An 18,839-nucleotide genomic window follows, 5' to 3' on the forward strand; every position below is an offset into this window, starting at 1 on the left:
TAAACCTGTTCTTTTTTAAGGAAACCTAGGTACTGTCCAGGGAACAGACAAGCTGAATACCTCTTTCTCATGGTTTGAACTCAAGGTAATTCACAGGTCAGATCTCACAAACTCTCTGGTAGATGCTCTTTTCCTAAGGCCTAAGACAACTTCTTGTTACATATATCTGTAAAAATGTCTTAAAATTCAAAAGTTAGAATCTCAAATGTAATATCACACCAATGTATAGAGACAAGGTTCTTTGTAGGCCTTATGATACTCTGATAGCCAGATTCTCAGGATCTTTTAGTACCAAGAAGATAATCTGTTGCCCTCCACTCACCAAGAGGGTCAGTAGATAGATTTCAGGAACTCCATGAACTTAAATCAGGATTTTATTTTCATTAGCTTCTATCTGAAACTTAGCATTTTCTTCAATTAGGAATTTTTTTAAAAACACATTTTTTTTCTGAAAATAGGCTTCATCATACTTCCAAAGGGTTCCAAGAACCCCGACCCTAGAGGATCAGCAAAATATGCTGTTGTAATGTATACTATTGCATATCAGCCCTGTAAGCAGTCCCTGAAAAAGCCTCAGAGTCAATTCTGTCATCTCCCAGTCTCTTTCTGATATGCAGGATGGGAATGAATTTCATTACTGACATGCTGTCATCTAGAAATTGCATTATAAGCATGAAACGCTACATGATTTTGCTGTTCATTTTTTTCAGCCGTGTCTGACTCTTTGTGACCCCATTTGGGGTTTTCTTGGCAAAGATACTGGACTGGCTTGCCATTTCCTTCTCCAGCTCATTTTACAGTTGAGGAACTGAGGCAAACAGGGTTAGCTAGTAAGTGTCTGGGGCCAGATTTGAATTCATGAATGTGAATCTTCCTGACTCCAGGCCCAGCACTGCATTCACTGCACTACCTGCCTGCCCACATGCATACAAACTATCACTATTATTGTAATAATATCCTTGCAATAGTGGACCACTTTTTTCCAATAACAAAATAATTTAATTAAAACATTAAGTATAATAACCAGGAAGTAAATCAAGTAATAAAATATTCTCTTCACTTAGATTCTTCTAATATTTCTTACGTAATCAAATATATAACAAGCAATAAAGTAGAAACAGATCTATAAGTACTGCTAAATTAATTTTCAACCCTTCCCCCAAAAGACCTAAGACCAAAATCTCAATATTATCTACAAGCATTTCCCCAGAATTGGGCTACTTTTTCTAGCACTACAATCTAACGCCAGACCCCTAGAGTACAGTCAGCACCAAGAATGGCCCATTACTTTTTGAATGAGGTCTTTAAGCTGCAAGGATTTCTCAATCAAATTGTGTTTGAATATGAGCCACAAATTTACCATGTGCTCTGGAGTGTATTGCAGATAAGAATAGTAGTTACATTTTATTATCTTCAAGCAACTGAAAAGATAAGCAAGTTAACCAAATATTAAAAAGAAAAGCACCATGGCACCAAATTTTCCAAGTATAGGAATACTGTGTCCTATATTTGCTCATCATTGAATTTGTTAAGAACAGAGACCTTATTCCTCAGAATTTTCCCTTTCCAGAAAGCAAAGGGCATTTGCTTACCTATGTATAATGGAAAAATCTTAGCTTAGGCATATTCTAGACCACGTGGGAGATGAGAGGAAACTAAGTGCAAGAATCTCAATAGATCAGGCCAAAATTCTTGGGGTCTACCAGGCAAAATAATGTGTGTTTGACACCGTCTTACTGAAATTCGATAATGTAGTATGGCTCAGTCATGCATGTTTAGAGGAGTAATATTTAGGACCTATCCTTATCATAAAAAAAGAGTGAATCTAGCAACATATGCGCTTAAGTTTCTGAGGAGCCAAAGGATCCATCTCATCTTTCACAAGTACTTCTTTTACAAATATGTTTACATTTTTTAAATTAAATATTTCCCAATTACAAGGGAAATTTGTTTTTACCTCTCTCACACTCCTTGCCTTCCCCCACCCCTTCGGAAGACAAGTACCATGATACTGATTATACATTCACAAGTACTTCTTAAAACCATGGTCTCTACCCAGGTTCTTTAGCCAGCAGACCAGCAACTTGGCACTGCTACTAGAAGGAGATGTGATGAAGGGAACTGTTCAACAAATCTTAGAGTGTAAAAAGATAAAGGACTGAAGGTCATGCCTGATCTATTGAAAGAGGGTACTGGCCAGAAGACAAAACCTCAAAAGAATTTAGGGTGCATTTTGGGCCAATTAATCCTACTACTATTACCTGGAAAACACCCCCAACTTCCATGAGATAGGCGGATAAAATACCATCTGGAGGAAGGAACTCTATGAGTAACTCTGGTGCTGTTCAAAGTCATCAGAACTAATGGTGGCATGTATGGGTCAGTATTATTGGCAGATTATTTAGCAAGACTGAGGGCTGTTTCATGCATTTATGTAGGGAAGTGGATCCTATTTGTTGGGTTTACTGATTTACACATGTTATCTGTAGTAGGTATTCAATGGAGCCTTATGTTAGTGGACACAATAGCTTCTGTGATAAGGCTTGCCCCACACACTATTCAAGTCACAATGATCTAAGACTTTGTCTTGATTTAACATTATATAGGAAGAAACAAAGGGAATCAAATGCCTATGACAGAATACAACAAATCACAGAACAAAAATCCCCTCCACAAACTGACCAGTGATAATCTAGCTATTGCATGAAGACCTCTGGCAAGGAGGAAATCACTGCTTTCAGAAACAACACATTCTATGTTTGGGTATCTCCAATATTCAGTCAGGCTATTACACTACATCGTTGAGCTGCTAGAAAAAAAAAAACAACTAATTAATTGTGTTCAAGTAATAATTAATTTTCTCAACCATTATCATCCCCATCAGGTTTCACTTTTGTTCTAATTTATTTAATCTAAGACTAAGAGCCATACAGGAGGTAGTCTAAGATTTTTCTAGTTTCTTTGCACAACTGAAAGACAAAGGATTTTCCTGACTGGAGAGAAAATAAAATTTTAATTTTAGCACTAATCTGTCATCAAGTAAATTATTTAATATATAAAGATCAGAATTTAGTTCTCTGAATTGCCTCTGACAAGACAGTTGATTTTAATTTTTTTTTGGCCAGGTCATATAGTATTGAAGAGCTTCTGAATTTCTTCTGAATTTCTTTTTTTGTCATTGTTGTTGCCAAAATGGCAAGTATTGGGCCAAAACTAAGGTCTGACAATACAATAAAAAGGATGGAGTATCAACAAAGTGAATCATTCAACAGCATAATCTCGTAGCAATCTGTCTATTGATTAGTACACTCTCTAAGCTGCCTATTATATTTAGGCTACAGGTCATTAATACCACTTCTCTGAAAATGTCAGTTATTTAAATTATATTCTCTATAGATACTTTTGAAATAAGTGTTTCTAGGAAGAAAAAAGAAACAAGTGAAATCATTAACATTCAGGTCAAATGATAATCATTTATAAAAATCTCATCTCCTTCATTGTTACACAGGTTAATAAGCTTTGACCTTCAGAATTTAGAGCCAAATTCTGCTTTCGGTTATTTGACACTGCTGTTGATGATTGTTCATTTCCTTCTTAATCATCAGTTCATATTTCTTGATTGCTCACTCACTGCGTATCACTATGCTAAACAGTGAAGGGAATTTAAGGAACATAGAGATGATTCTGTTCCCACCTTCAAGGATTTTATTTAGATTAAATAGATATGCTTTCTAGAGGCAAAGCACAATGTACAATGTGCTGCTGGGTAGCCAAAGGATACAAACATAGATGTATATAAAGTCAGCGCTCAGCTCTTGGAAGGTATCTGGGGGCTAGAGACCACCTAAAAACAATTTATACTTGCCTTTGGAATGCAACAGGTTGGCCTTCTCAATAATTAAGGTACTACCACTATTAAAGTTTATATGCCCTAGGCATGTTTGCCAGCTGAGTGGTGAAGGAAGGTGGCTAGAAGGTTGCAGGGGATAAACAGTTCATAAAATATAATCACTAGTTTTTGTATACTTTGGCCAACTGAGAGAAGTGGTATTGGTGTGAATACAAGGATTATTTTGCTTAGTTGAATAAAGTGTTACAGAAGATTAGAACTTTGAAGGGTAAAATTAAGCAAATGAAGAAGAGGGGTGGGATTGGGTGCCTGGGAATAATCATATGGAGAATAACTTGGGTACAGGTTGGGTTGGTCAATGAGGAAGGAACAAACAGGCTATAGAAAGACTGATGTGATTAAAGCAGGGAGGGGAGAGAGGAGTAAGAGATAAGATGAGGCCTGGCAAGGTCACCTTTCTAGTTCATGTTCAGTGCCCGTAATATTTGTTCATGAGAGAGAAAAGGAGTCTTTTTGTAGGGTTCTTGGAAGTAGGAGTAGAATCTTTATGAGGGATTTGAAAGGGTGACAAGAATGAAGGGAAAATCAGAACAGAAGTTCCCAATCATCTTTGGTCCCTGTTTCTTTTAGCTTCCAGTAAACTCTATTATGCAATAGGAAATATAAAATAAATTATAATTTGTCATGCATGTGTACATAATAAATAAAATAGTATTATTTTTAATTAAGAAAAAATCATCCCCCCTTAACAAACTTCTTGTACCCCTCCTAGGGGTATGTTTACCCCAGGTTGGAAACCCCTCAACAAGAAATATTATAGAGGAAGAACCACCAAGATTTTGTAGAAGTCTCGTTGTGAAGGATGAACAGCTTTAAGTCAAAAAATATAGTACCCCAAAGTGGGGGACAGTCTAATAGTGTTTCTAAGAGAAGAAGTTAAATGCTACAGAAAATTTGGGGGGTAAAACTATCACATACCACCTTTGTGACATTGGACTAGAAGTAATAATGACCTGGAGTCTACGTATTAGAAAACATATAGAGCACATGAGCATATAGATTATGGGAGAAAGTTGGATAAATAGATTAACCTGAGACCACCTTTATTTAAATTTCTTTACAGCTTGTCTCTTTTCTACCTTCCCAGTCTTCCTACATTTAACTTGTCTCCTTGTACTCTGAAATCTATCCCTATTGGCCTATTTGCCGATATACACACACAAAGCTTCACTTTCCATCTCCATACTTTTACATTGGCCCTCCCTCATGTCTGTGATGCACTCCTTCTTCGCCTGGGGAATCCTACAGTATTCAGCTCAGGTGCTACTTTCTCCATGAAAACTTCCTGATACCTCAGCTGCTAGTACACCACCTCCCCAACCTAACTTCTATTCATTTTGCATATATATCCTGTATGTACTTTTTCTTCTGTTCACATTGACCCCTCTTCCTTCCATTTGAATCTGGCTCCTTGAGGCAGTTGGCTTTACATTTGTCATAGTATTCCCAGTGCTTGGCACATAATAAATGCTCTTTTATTGACTAAAATGAATTATATTAAGCAAGTGAGTGTACAGAGGTGGGAGGGAAAGAAAGAGATGGAGGAAAAAACGGCAGGGGGAAGAGAGAGAGAGAGAAAGAGAGAGAGAGAGAGAGAGAGAGAGAGAGAGAGAGAGAGAGAGAGAGAGAGAGAGAGAGAGAAACAGGAGGAGGGAGATTTATAAAGATAGAGAGGGAGAGACATAGAGATAAAGGGAGAGAGACACAGAAAGAAGAAAAGAGATGCACAAAGAGACAGGAACAAAGATACAGAGACTTGAGGGCAGCTCTTAGTTAAATGGAGAGGAAAGATCTTGCCAACGTGGTTGCTTAAAGAGCAGTTGACAGAGAGCAAAGAGAGGGATGAATTTCAGAATTTGAATATGGAAAAAATGTTGATATATGAGATGGTATTATTCAGATGTGTTGAATATGATGAAGAAGAATGAGGAGGACAAAATATAAAAAAAAGCCTCTGATTTGACAGCTAGATCTTATAATGAGTCATAGCAGTTGAATGAGGAGAGGGAGGTCATCTTAGAGAGGAATATGAGCTGACAGGTGAAGAGAAGCTCATATCTCTGAGCAGGAGCTGGCTTATTGAAAATTACACTCCTAGATAACAGAGGGATAAGGGTCATAAGGAAGAGAAAGACTGATAAAGAAAGCAAAGAAAGTTTTTTCCCCCAGAACCTCATTATGTCCATAGTAGTCATATATCTTCTTAGTTCTATTTCCTTATTCTTCCTTCCCTATCATTTAATCATTTCTCCCCTATATGGCCCTGATGGTTTTTTTTGCTCCAGAAAAGAAAGGTGGATGGATGGTAAGGCGCCAAAAACTAGCTCCCATCTGTTTCTCAGTTTTGTCTGTGGTGGTGCTGATGGTAGGGGAGTGGGGTAAATATTTCTGGAAATTGTGAGGTTGAAGGTAAGGCCTTTGTAAAGTTTTTTTTAGGTGATTTGGAATTCAATCTTATTTTACTACTAGCACGAGGTGGAATATGTAACCAAATGAAGTGGAGAAGTATTCTCAGTTAAGAAGACAGAAAAACTACTTAGTAGGAGAAGAGGAGAGGGGGAAAAGAAGAGAGAAAAAAAATTCAATAGGAGTATTTCAAACAGTACAATTTAAAAAACCTAGTCCTACAAAATTGGCATGTCTTGCACATGGTTGACTAGAAAGCCCACAGGGCATGTGTTCACTGTTTTAAATAAAAAACTTGGGGTATTTTTATCCGTATGCTTCTTATTCTAAGCACACAGTGACTCACTAGCATCAATATTCCAGACCATATTTTTTTTTCTAGAGGGGCTGGTCTGTTGGGAAGTTTTTTCTTGTCTCATTCTCTACAATGCAGCTAATAGAGGGAAATCATAGTCTCCCAAAATAATAATAATAAAAAAGGAACTAGTTGAAAAGGACTGATTAAGAGTTTCTAAAAATCCTTACCCTCTAATTCCTTCTCCATAGCATGCAATTTGGAACATTTTGGAGACTGTGACTTAGAGAGCTGCGACACTACTAAATGTGCTCAGCACATTTTGTAAAATAGTTGAGTGGTGAATTGTTAATAAAATGAAAATTATCAATATAAATAGTCTTTTTAATGGCTATAAATCATAGGTGATTTTCTTTCTAAAGACAAAAGTATAGATTCTATCCTTGTGACTCATTCAATAGTAGCCATTTGGCATTATTTTCTACTAACTAGGGACCTAGCAAGCCCTCCTAGGCAGAGAATGAAAAGGGACCTACCTTATCACAATTCCAAATTCTCCAAAGTCCCAAGTGTCTAACTTCTAATAACTGTGATCCAACGATCTTTTAATTGCCAAATCTAATGTTTTTTTTTTCACCTCAATCCTAATCTTGCTTGACTTTTTTTTTTTCCAGCAAATGACATTGTCAGCCTCATTATTCTCTTCCCTCGAGTTTTTTTTGAAGATACTGCTCTCTGGGCTCTCCAAACTATCTGATGACTCCTTCTCAGCCCCTTTTGCTGGACCTTCAACTAGGTTGCAGCCACTAATTGTGGATGTCCATTAAGATTCTGTCCTGGGTTGTCTTATCTTCTTCTGTACTCTTTTGCTTGGTGATCTCATTAATTCCAGTGGATTCAGTTATCTATGCAGATAATTCTCAGATTTATTTATTGAGCTCTACCTTCTCTTCTGACCTCCAGTTTTACATCTCCAACTGGATGACTTGTAGGCATCTTCAGCTTGATATGTCCAAAACTAACCTTATCTTTCTTTCCAAGTTTTCTTCTCTTCCTAACTTTTCTATTACTGTGGACAGTACTACCTTCTGCCCAGTAACTCAGGCTCTCAACCTAGATGGCATCTAAGTTGACTTGGTCTCCCATTCTACCTATTCAATCTACTACCAAGTCCTGTAAAAACTCTTCCCCTCTTTTCTAACACTGCATACCCTGGTGCAGACCTTCAGCACCTCAAGCCTACACTATTACAATAGCTTTTTGGTTCATCTCCCGTTTCAAGTCTCTCCATTTCAGTCCATCTTCCACTGAAATATCAAACTGACCTTCTAACACACAGGTCTATTCACGTCCCCCTACCCCACTCTCCAATTCAATAAACTCTAATGATAAACTATCACCTCTAGCATCCAATATAAAATCCTCTCTCTAGCTTTGAAATCTCTCCATAACCTGGCCCCTTCCTATGTTTTCAGTCTATGATCTCCCACTATGATCCAGTGACACCTGATCCCTTGCTTTTCTTCACATAAGACATTCCATCTCCTGATTCAATGCTTTTTCACTGGTGTCCCCCATGCCTGGAATGCTCTCCCCTTTTACCTTCTGGCTTCCCTGCCTTCTTTCAAGTTTCAGTTAGAACCTCACTTTCTGCAAAAAGCCTTTCCACATCTACCTTATTGTGTCTTCCCTTTATTATATTCACTTTGTCTTGTGGATATTTTGCTTATTTATGGTGGTTTATACATTGTCTCCCCCATTAGATTGTGAGCTCTTTAATGATATGGACTATTTTTTTTCTTTCCTTGAATTCTGCCTGGCACCTAAAAGGGGTTACACAATGGCTTGTTGGCTGGACTTTCCAGAAGGCTGTAGCTCATACACAGGACTTTTGTCTGCAACAGCTATGCCATCTTCTCACTTAATGTAAGGAGCTAAGAGGTATCAAGGAGAAATCATGGAAGTAATATATTTCCTTCATGTCTGACCTTCCCTAACTGGCATCCTGCAATGTTCATTTTAATAAATATTTATTTAATGCCTGTAATATTTCAAGACATTACACTAAGAACTCTAAGGGACACATGTCTATATGCACACATACATGATATATGTATATATGTAGGTATGCCTATGTGTGTTTATGCACGGCACAATACCTGACCTACCAGAGGTTGGAGTCTGGTGTGGTAGATGAGCTGTACATAAAAAGCTACAATCCTAAGTATATTGGATGAGAATTACAATGCATGATGCAGAGTAAATGACCTCTGACTTCACAGAAGGAAACATCAATAATGACTCTTAATGTACCGGTTTGTGGGTGCATGAGTGAGCTGCCAAGGAAAGGCCTAACTCTATCTCCCACAGGAAGAAAAAGTAATTCTTCAGCCTGCTATACTTTGCACTCCATAACTGAGCATAGCTATTGAATTAATCTGAGTTACCTTCTATTCACATTAAATTAATTCCCCATCTGTGGTTTGTTGACAATTACACAACAGAGCATTCTTAATCTGGCTCTTCTGTGTAGATCAGGCCTGCAAAACCTCTGGCCCACACTTACTTGAGGCACACCAAAGGATTTCCTCTATCTTTCAAAGGATGTTTTCCTCTGCATTTTTCACTGGCCTGCCAAAATCCTTTGGCTACAAGTGTAAGCACTACGTAGGCCTGGTGTAGACCAAACCACAAGTAGCAGTACAAATTCATAAATCTAAGAGCTGGAATTATTGGCAAGACATACACCAGAAAGTACCTATAGGCCCTACTAGAAAGACATCACAGAAGACTCAAAACTGTGAACCAACAATATAACGTTATTAAAAATAGAAAAAAAATAGAAAAGATAAACATGATAGGAAATGAGAATATGTGAACTGGTTTATTTGTTTATTTTTTGACTAAACTTCTGATTTCACCAACATAAAGTGCTTCTAGTGAAGAGTTTCTACTAACGTAGACCAGATTCGTCTCTCTAGCTTAGTGATTAAGAGAATTGTCTGGAGGCAAGTGACTGGCCTAGGTTCACATACCTATTACATACGAGATGCAGGATTTGAGCCCAGTTTTCTTGACTCTTGAGAGCCCAGGTCTTCATCCAATATATCACACTACCCCTCACAATTTCATACTATAATAACTATCAATTGTAAATTATTCTTCTGTTAATATATACTGAGACCCCTCCTGAAGTCTTATTTTGTTGTTGTTCAGTTGGTTCAGTTGTGTCTGACTGTTTGTGACCCCATTTGGGTTCTTCTTGGCAAAGATACTAGGTCTGCCATTTCCTTCTCCAGCTCATTTTACAGATGAGGAAACTGAGGCAAACAGAGTTAAGTAACTTTTCCAGGGTCACACAGCTAGTAAGTGTCTAAGGCCAGATTTAAACTCAGGAAGATAAACCTTCCCAACTACAGGCCTGGCACTCTATACACCGAGCCAGATGGCAAAATTTAAGAGAACTGTGGAATTTTTCCCTAAGGGGAGAGCGACAACAACAAAAATTACAGGGTCAGAATCGTAGGCTTATAAAATATTATAACTAAAAGGGGATTTAGAGAGGGACTGCACAGATCGTTTAGTTAAGGAACTAGGACTACCTCATGCCTCCTGACCCCATGTTCAGTGTTCCTTCCACTAGACTAACATATTCAAAACTGGAATTTGTTTTAAAAAGATTAAATTAGTTATAATAAATGTATTTTTTTTCTGAAATAGCAAAAGTTAAAAGTTTACTTCATGATGATCTTTGGAATAAAAGAATCTATTTCTATAGCAAACACATAAGAAAAAGAGCACATTATCTTAGGAGTCCTACATTTGGGATTGGGGGACCTCAGTCTGAAACTGTGCTTTACCTCTCAAGCAAGTCACTCTCCTCATTGGGCTTAAATTATCTCATCTTAAACTGAGCTTCCATTGTAACATCTCAAGGGGAATAAACTATTTGCTTATTTTTAAAGTGAATAATAAAAATTAATTAAATTAATACTTAAATCAGAATTTTACAACATTCTCTTTTATTTTTAATATCTTCCTTCCCATCCACAGAAAAATGAAGAACAGGATGGTATTTAAAAAAAAACCACCATTCAGTAATATTTTACTTCTTAATTTTTAAGGCAAAGTTATTATATGACACATAAAAAGCAACTATTTTTGATGTTCTCTAAGATAAAACACAAGATGGAAAGGTCTTGGAATATTTTTGGAAGGATTTAGGTCAGTTGTGAGAAAGGGATTCCCAACATTAAGTGCTCTTTAAAAAAGAGACAAGTAACTATATGTCAGTTCTGGAATCTTCTTTCTTGAAGATCTTTATGAACATGAGAGATACCAAATTTATACAGAAGAATTTACATATAAAATGGATTAAATGATTCTAATCATTGAATATTATTCTATCATTTGAAAGTATATAAAAAGGTATTGTTTTGGTGTATCTTCTTTTTTGTACATCTTCCTCCACACATGCAAGGACTGTTTCAAATGACCCAATTAAATATTAAAACTAAATTTCTTAATAGACAGACATTTTGCTCATAACCCTAGGTTTTGATTTATTGATAAGGAGGGGATATAATTTTTTTCATTATGAAAACTGCCTATAATTTAGGAGATCTCTCAGATAACACTATTGTGATTACATGCAAATATAGATAAGAGTACAAGCACTTAAGGAAGGGATTATAATATGCAAATGCAGATATAATTCACTTTACAGAAAGAGTGAATTCCTGATGTGTTTTCTGTGAATCCAACTTTAGGAAAATGATTCATGGGAGTATATCTCCTGTTTAAGGAAACTATGATCAATATTTTTGTAAGATATTTAAAACCACAAAAATAAAAGCTGTCTTACTTTATCAATTTTCTAAGTTTGCATTTTCACATACTAGGCTTTTTTAAAGCAGGAACATAGCTGTATCCATTCAAGGCTCAAATAAAATAATAATAGTGATGTTAAGTTTATCCTGGCACATAGTAGCCTCTTAATAAATATTTATTAACTATTAATGTAGCTTAAAAGTTGGGGTTTAACCATAAAACATTTCTGTTAGGATTTTAAAGTCTCCTAAATTTTATCAATAACTTAAAAAATTAAAAACACAGGAATCTTTTTCATTTTAGTTAAGGGAAGGAGAAGCACCATGATATATCCCTTTTTTATAAAATAATAAATATTTTATAGTCTGATGTCATAGTATTTATTTGCTTTAGACTTTTTTTAGCTATAAATACACACATACACACACATTAAATGGAAACTAAGATCTTGAATATCCATCTCTGTTTTACCTTTGGGAACACTGAGAATAGGTCTAAATGCCAATAAATGGATCATTTTCATTTACATTAGTTATGTTTATAATTTCATTGATACCATGGCATTCAATCATTTTTTGGTTAGTTTTCAAAAGGCCAATTTGGACATTTTGGTGGCAAAACCCATTAACGGCAGAAATTACTACCCATAGCACTGCATTTATGTCACTTTCCAAGATAACACCACAAATTTCTAGCAGCACAGGGACAGTAATAATATATAGCATTTATATAGTGGTTTAAAATTTGCAAAGAGCATTACAAATATTATCACATTTCATCCTCACAACAACCCTGGGAAGTACATCTTAATATTAGCCTCATTTTTACAGATGAGTAAACTGAGGCACAGAAAGGTTGTTAATACCCAGATAGTAAGTGTTTAAGACAGGATTTTAATTCAGGATTTTCTGACTCCAAATATAATGCTCTATTCAGTCTGCCACCTACCTGCCTGAAGTGGAGGCATATAGATCTTATCTGGTTTAGTGACTTTCTCTCTGAATCAGTCCATGTTTCAATTTTTAATTCTGGCACTAGTATGTGAACCCACGATAATCACTCATCTCACTCTATAGGAGGAGGAAATGAAGTTAGTAATATAGTCTAGAAATCTCAAAGGAAATTTAAATGGGATTATATTTGCAAGCACTGAAGATGTCTCAGAAGAAAGGTGATCCTTATAATTAGAAAGCATTATTGTTCCTTCCCTAAATAGAAAGGTACATTGTAGAAGTATGACATAGCCATGCATGTTGCAAAGAAATGAATCGTAACTTTAAGGAAGAGGGGAAGGGGAGTTGCAACTGGCTTCTGAAGAGGGGGAGAGAGAGGGGGAGAGAAGAGAGAGAGAGAGAGAGAGAGAGAGAGAGAGAGAGAGAGAGCGAGCACGGGGATCTGATTTGGGTTACCAATCAAATATACCCAATTAAGACTAGTCTACATAAAGTTCATTTTCATTGTTATTGACTTAAACTTGTTCTAGGCTTTGACACAGGGCAAGTGTTCATTTGATGGTCAGAAGAAACAATACAAGGACACTCTCAAAGTCTCTCTTAAGAAGTGTGGAATTGATTGTGTGGCAAGGGAAACACTGGCAGAGGACCACCCACCATGGCGTGCCCTCATGAGAGGAGGTGCTGTGCTCTGTGAGCAAAGCAGAATTGAAATAGCTCAAAAGAAATGCAAGATGCGCAAATTTAGAATATCCACCCCAAATTTTTACATGACTATTTGTGCCCAAACTGTGGTAGAACATTCTAAGCTCCTATTGTCTGATCACACTATAGTCAGACACACTGAAACTTGACTCTAACATAGTGATGTCATTTTGGTCCTCTTTGAGAACAAAGGACAACCACCGGCGTTTAAACTAATACAATACTGTACCAATCCTTTTCCTAATATGAATCAAAGAATTAAAGTATTTCCCTGGCTGTGTCTTTACACCAACCTGTAATAAACTATCACAACTACATGATATTCGGGAATTGTCCCAGGCTTCATGACTATGTGACCATAAATATGTGACACTGAAAGACCTGATCAACTGAATGATTCAAGTCAGTCAATTAGTCCCCAGTGGTTAGAGACCTGTATAGACCAAGTATCAGGTTGACAGATTGTATTTTTTATTAAAATAACTTAGCTGATAAAATGTTTTAGTAAAGTTTCAATATAGACAATACCTGTTTTGCACTAATGAAACCTTTAGACTTAGAAAATAAGCTGACCTGTAAGAAATATTCTTACTGGAGACCATTCCAGTAGTATTATCACTTTGGCAGCAAATAATGCTTAAATAAACTTAATTTCAACTTCACTTAGAAGGAAGATCAACAATTTTCAAGAATATTATGATATATTTGAAAAGATTAGAAACCATATAGGAAATACCACTCTATTATAATGCACAATTTGTCATAATCAACTTTAATCTTGAACTACATAGATTTTGAAAGCAGGTTCTGAGAACGACTGCTCACTTATACATATTAATGGGATGAATTATTTCCTATGACCATTCTGTCCTCCTAAAGAGTGTTGGATCATCATTTGCTGAAATAGCCTTAAGTGTTCTCTAACATATGTTTTCACATTTCCCTTCCCAAACTCCATCATCAAACTTATTTACTTACAATTTGAAGAACATATCATGGATTATTACAAGTGGGTAGAAATAGAGGGCTGGTTTTTACGTGATGCCAATTTGTTATCCAATCCTTGAATTCTTACATTATAAACCTATGGGAAAAGAAGGACAGGAAGAAACACATTCTTTAGTGAAACATGTTTAAAGATAACTAGCCATAATTCTTTCATGTTGATTTTCTAGTTTAGCCAAATGCTATTAAAAACCACTTACACTACTGATAATAGTAATAGCTAGCATTTACATGGCACCTACTACATGCCAAGTACTGTGTTAAATATTTTTACTAGATATTTCATTTAAAATATTTAAATATTTTCCATTTGATCCCCACAACAACCCTGGGAGGTTGGTGCTATTATCACCCTCTTTTTTACAGATGAGAAAACTGAGGCCCAGAGAAGATACATGACATGCCCAGAGTCACACAGCTAGTAAGCATCAGAGGTGTGATTTGAATTCAGGACTTTCTGACTACGGGTCCATTGCTCTATTCGCTGCCTCCTAGCTGCCTCTGATATGGTAGCCCAGCACATGATTACTGCTGGCCTTACCCCTGATAACTACTTAAGCCTTCACAATGTCAATCTCACTAAATTTAGGCAAACATTTTATTTAATTTTTAAATGTCCAAAATACAACAGATGTAATTTTTAGTGTTGAATAAAACCATTGTCATTATTAAGCCATGCAATGCTTCAGCAAAATTATAAATAATTCATTCGACTTTCCATATATCTGGAAAGGAAAAAAAAACAGTTTATGGGTCAGTTTATGCATAACTTTAATATTAAAAAAGCAATATCCAGGAAAAATGAACACTATTATGGTATAAGACAAGTAAATGGGCATTGCATGCTAAAAGACATCATATATCTTATTGAAATAAAATGTTCTATTTTGCTTTGTTTCTGAGATAGTGTGTCATCAAATTTTTGATACAATCATAAAATAATATATCAAAAAGATTAATCCAATTCAATTCAGCAAACACATGGTAAGTACCTCCTACGTGGAAAAATATTGAGAGAAACAAGAGAGATAAATAAGATACAGCCCACATCCTAATGGAACTCAAAATGTAGCCTTTAGAATAACAAGCACATACGTAAATAGGTATAACACAAATAGAACATGGATCTCCATTAGGGAAATACTAAGTGCTATAGACAGGACTTAAGTGGGGTGAGGGTTTTTTCTCTTAAGTAGAGGAGGGGATCAGGGAATCCAACAAGGGAATTTTTAAGAAAGGCAAAAGAAGATAACTAAAATTTCCCCATGTTTTGGTATTCAGATATTTGAATGGAGAATATTTTTCATTGTTGTCTTTTGTATATAGTACAAAAGATCAAATTAAAAGGGAAAAATCTAATCAATGATCTGGGTATATGAAAAATGTATTGATTTTACACCCTAAAAACAAAACAGGACAAGATTTTTTACTTTGCATCATAAATGGGCACCTTAAAGCTAGATTTCTACTGAGGCAAGCAGTTGTTCAGCTTTGCTGAATTGTTGAGCTTAAGATGTATTAACTTTCAGGTGAGGTGGGAAGCTAGTCCAATAACATTCAAGGGGAGTTTTGGGATATAGAAAACTATTTTCAGTATAGAATAAACAATCATCTACAAAGTAACAAGTTGTGATATATAATTGTGATGGAATACTACTGTGCTATAAGAAATGATGAGCTCAACGGTTTCAGAAAAATATGGAAAGACTTGCATGAAATAATGAAGAATGAAATGAGCAGAACCAAGAGAACATTGTATACAGTAACAGCAATAAGGTTTTAAGAATGACTTTGAGAGAATACGTTATTCTGTCTATTATAAATACCCAAGTTAACTATAAAGGATGAAACTTAACTATAAAGGATGAAAGATACTATCTATATCCAGAGAAAGAACTGATAAATAGAAACATGTATAGAATTTTATACACACACACACACACACGTACATGTGTGTGTGTATATGTATATGTGTATATATATGTATATATATATATATATATATATATATATATATATATATATATATATATATATATATATATATATATATATATATATATATCCATACCTATTTTTGTCTAATAGTAGCCATCTCTAGGTGGGGGAGGGGGTGTTGGAGAAAGAAAAAAAAGAAATTTACAGAATAATTTTGTTGTATATTTGAAGGGGATAGCAAATTGTGCATAGTAGAGCACAATCATCTTTTTATTGTACTATGTTATGGAAATGTTTGTTTTATTCACTAAATTAAAAATAAAATTTAAAAAACAAAAAAGAAAGTAAAGGGGGAATCAGAGGTACACGCATCCATGAGTGGATTCCATTTCTTCTTTCACATCCTACCTAAGATAATAGCAAACATTTATATAGTGCTTACTCTGTGCCAGGCATTGTGCTAAGCACTTTACAATTATTGTCTCATTTGATCCTCACAAGAACTCTGCTAAGTGCTGTTCAGTGACCCTATGGACCATAGCATGCTTCTATCCTCTATTATCTCTCCAAGCCTGTCCAAGTTCATGCTGTTTCCATCACACTATCTGTTCATCTCACCCTCTGCCATCCCTTTTGTCTTTAATCTTTACCAACATCAGGGTCTTTTCCAGTGAGTCCCATCTTCTCACTATGTGGCCAAAGTATTTAAGCTTCAGCTTCAGTATTTGACCTTCCAGAGAATAGCCTGAATTAATCTCTTTAATTATTGACTGATTTGACCTCCTTGCTACACAAGACACTCTTAAAAGTCTTCACCACAATTCAAAAGTGTAGATTCTGTGGGCACTTAGCTTTCTTTATACTCCAACTCTCACAGACATACATTGCTACTGGAAAAACCAAAGCTTTGACTATACGGCCCTTTGTTGGCAAGGTGATATCTCTACTTTTTAGTATGCTGTCCAGATTTGCCACAGCTTTCCTTCCAAAGAACAAACATCTTTTAATTTCATGGCTTCAGTCGCTGTCTGCAGTAATCTTTGAGCCCAAGAATATAAAGTCTGACACTGCTTTCATTTCTTCTCCCTTGAATTGCCAGGAAGCGATGGAACCAGTTGCCAAGATCTTAGTTTTTTTGATGTTAAGTTTCAAGCCAGCTTTTACACTCTCCTATTTCCCCCTCATCAAGAAGCTTCTTAATTCTTCTTTACTTTCTGCCATCAAAGTGTTATCTGCTTACCTGAGACTGTTGATATTTCTCCCAATAACCTTAATTCTAGCTTTTGATTTATCCATCCTGACATTTTGCATGATGTACTCTGTATATAAGTTAAATAAATAAGGTTACAATATACTGCTTTATTGTACTCCTTTTCCAATCTCAAACCAATCGGTTATTCCACATTCAGTTCTAACTGTTGCTTCTTGGCCTGCATACAGGCTCCTCAGGAGACAAGTAAGATGATCTGATACTCCCATCTCTTTGAGGACTTGCCATATTTTGTTGTGATCCACACAGTCAAAAGCTTTAGTATAGTCAATGAAGCAGAAATAGATGTTTTTCTGGAACTTCTTTGCTTTCTCCATAGGAGGTGGTTGCTATTATTATGGCCATTTTTACAAATGAAGAAACTGAGGCAAACAGAGGTTGAGCTATTTTCCCTGAGTCACACAGCTAGTAAGAGCCTGAGGCCACATTTGAACTTGACTAGATGCCCAGTGATCCACCCAATGTACTACCTTGCTGCCTCACTATCTCATAATACCTCTGTGTGCCAGAGATCTCCATTCCACTTTTCAAAGAAACACAGAATTTACAGAAATGAAAAATGTCCTGCAGCAAAATTAGATAACATAGAAAAAGCTAATGCTAAAAAGTTGGGAAAAAATACTTGTACAACTCAGCATTTCATCCACTACATCTCATTTGACTAGTACTTCTGTGGTTAGTTGTAATTTATTTCCTTTGAAGTTTCACAATAAAATTATTTCAGAAAGAAAAAAACAAACCTGCCTCCCACCACTTGATGTCCATTTGCTAAAATGTGCCTTTCCTTGCTGAGACATCTATTCAGGCTTCCAGACAGTGCCTGCATGTTGTCAAGAGAGCTGGCTGAAAAGTGGTTACCTGGCATCCTGCAGACCCCAAATAAACAAGTCTCCCTCCCTCTCTTAATTCACCTCACCCTTCCTTACACCTGTCTGTTTCACAGAGCTCAATTGACTTTAAAAAAAAATCTGAACTCACTTAAAGTGGTTTTATGCATAGACATAATCATAGCCTAAGGTTATGCTTATGCAAGCCAAGAACTTCAATCATACTCTTTAATTTCCCCAAATTGTAGCTCTCTGGGATTCAGTTTCCTTTTTCTATAAAATGAGGAGGTTGGATTAGTTGATCTGTATGTGTCCTTTCAGTACCAATATTCTGTACTTCTATATTTCTGTGCCCCCTCCCTGCCCCCACCTCTGTCCTGCTCACTTAAACTTCAGGTTAAAGCTAAGATTGACTTTAAAATGGTCCAAGCAATGTGTAGCTCATGTGTTGAGTTCTTGGAAAGAAATTTTACTTTCATTCTGGTTCCTTGCTGCTTTCTAGATAGTTGACATTGCTGGATAATTGAGCTTTTCTTAAATGAGATGTTACTCTAGTGTTAATAGTATTGTAATTATTTTAGTTCAGAGCAGACATTAATAGAATGTAAGTTTCTTGAGAGCAGGCAGATTTCATTTTTTAATCTTTCTATCTACTAACCTGGAGAGGCAGTGAGGTAGGAGGGATATTACAGAGAGCCAG

Source organism: Trichosurus vulpecula, chromosome 7 (assembly GCF_011100635.1).
Source record: "Trichosurus vulpecula isolate mTriVul1 chromosome 7, mTriVul1.pri, whole genome shotgun sequence".
NCBI classification, from domain to species: Eukaryota; Metazoa; Chordata; class Mammalia; order Diprotodontia; family Phalangeridae; genus Trichosurus; species Trichosurus vulpecula.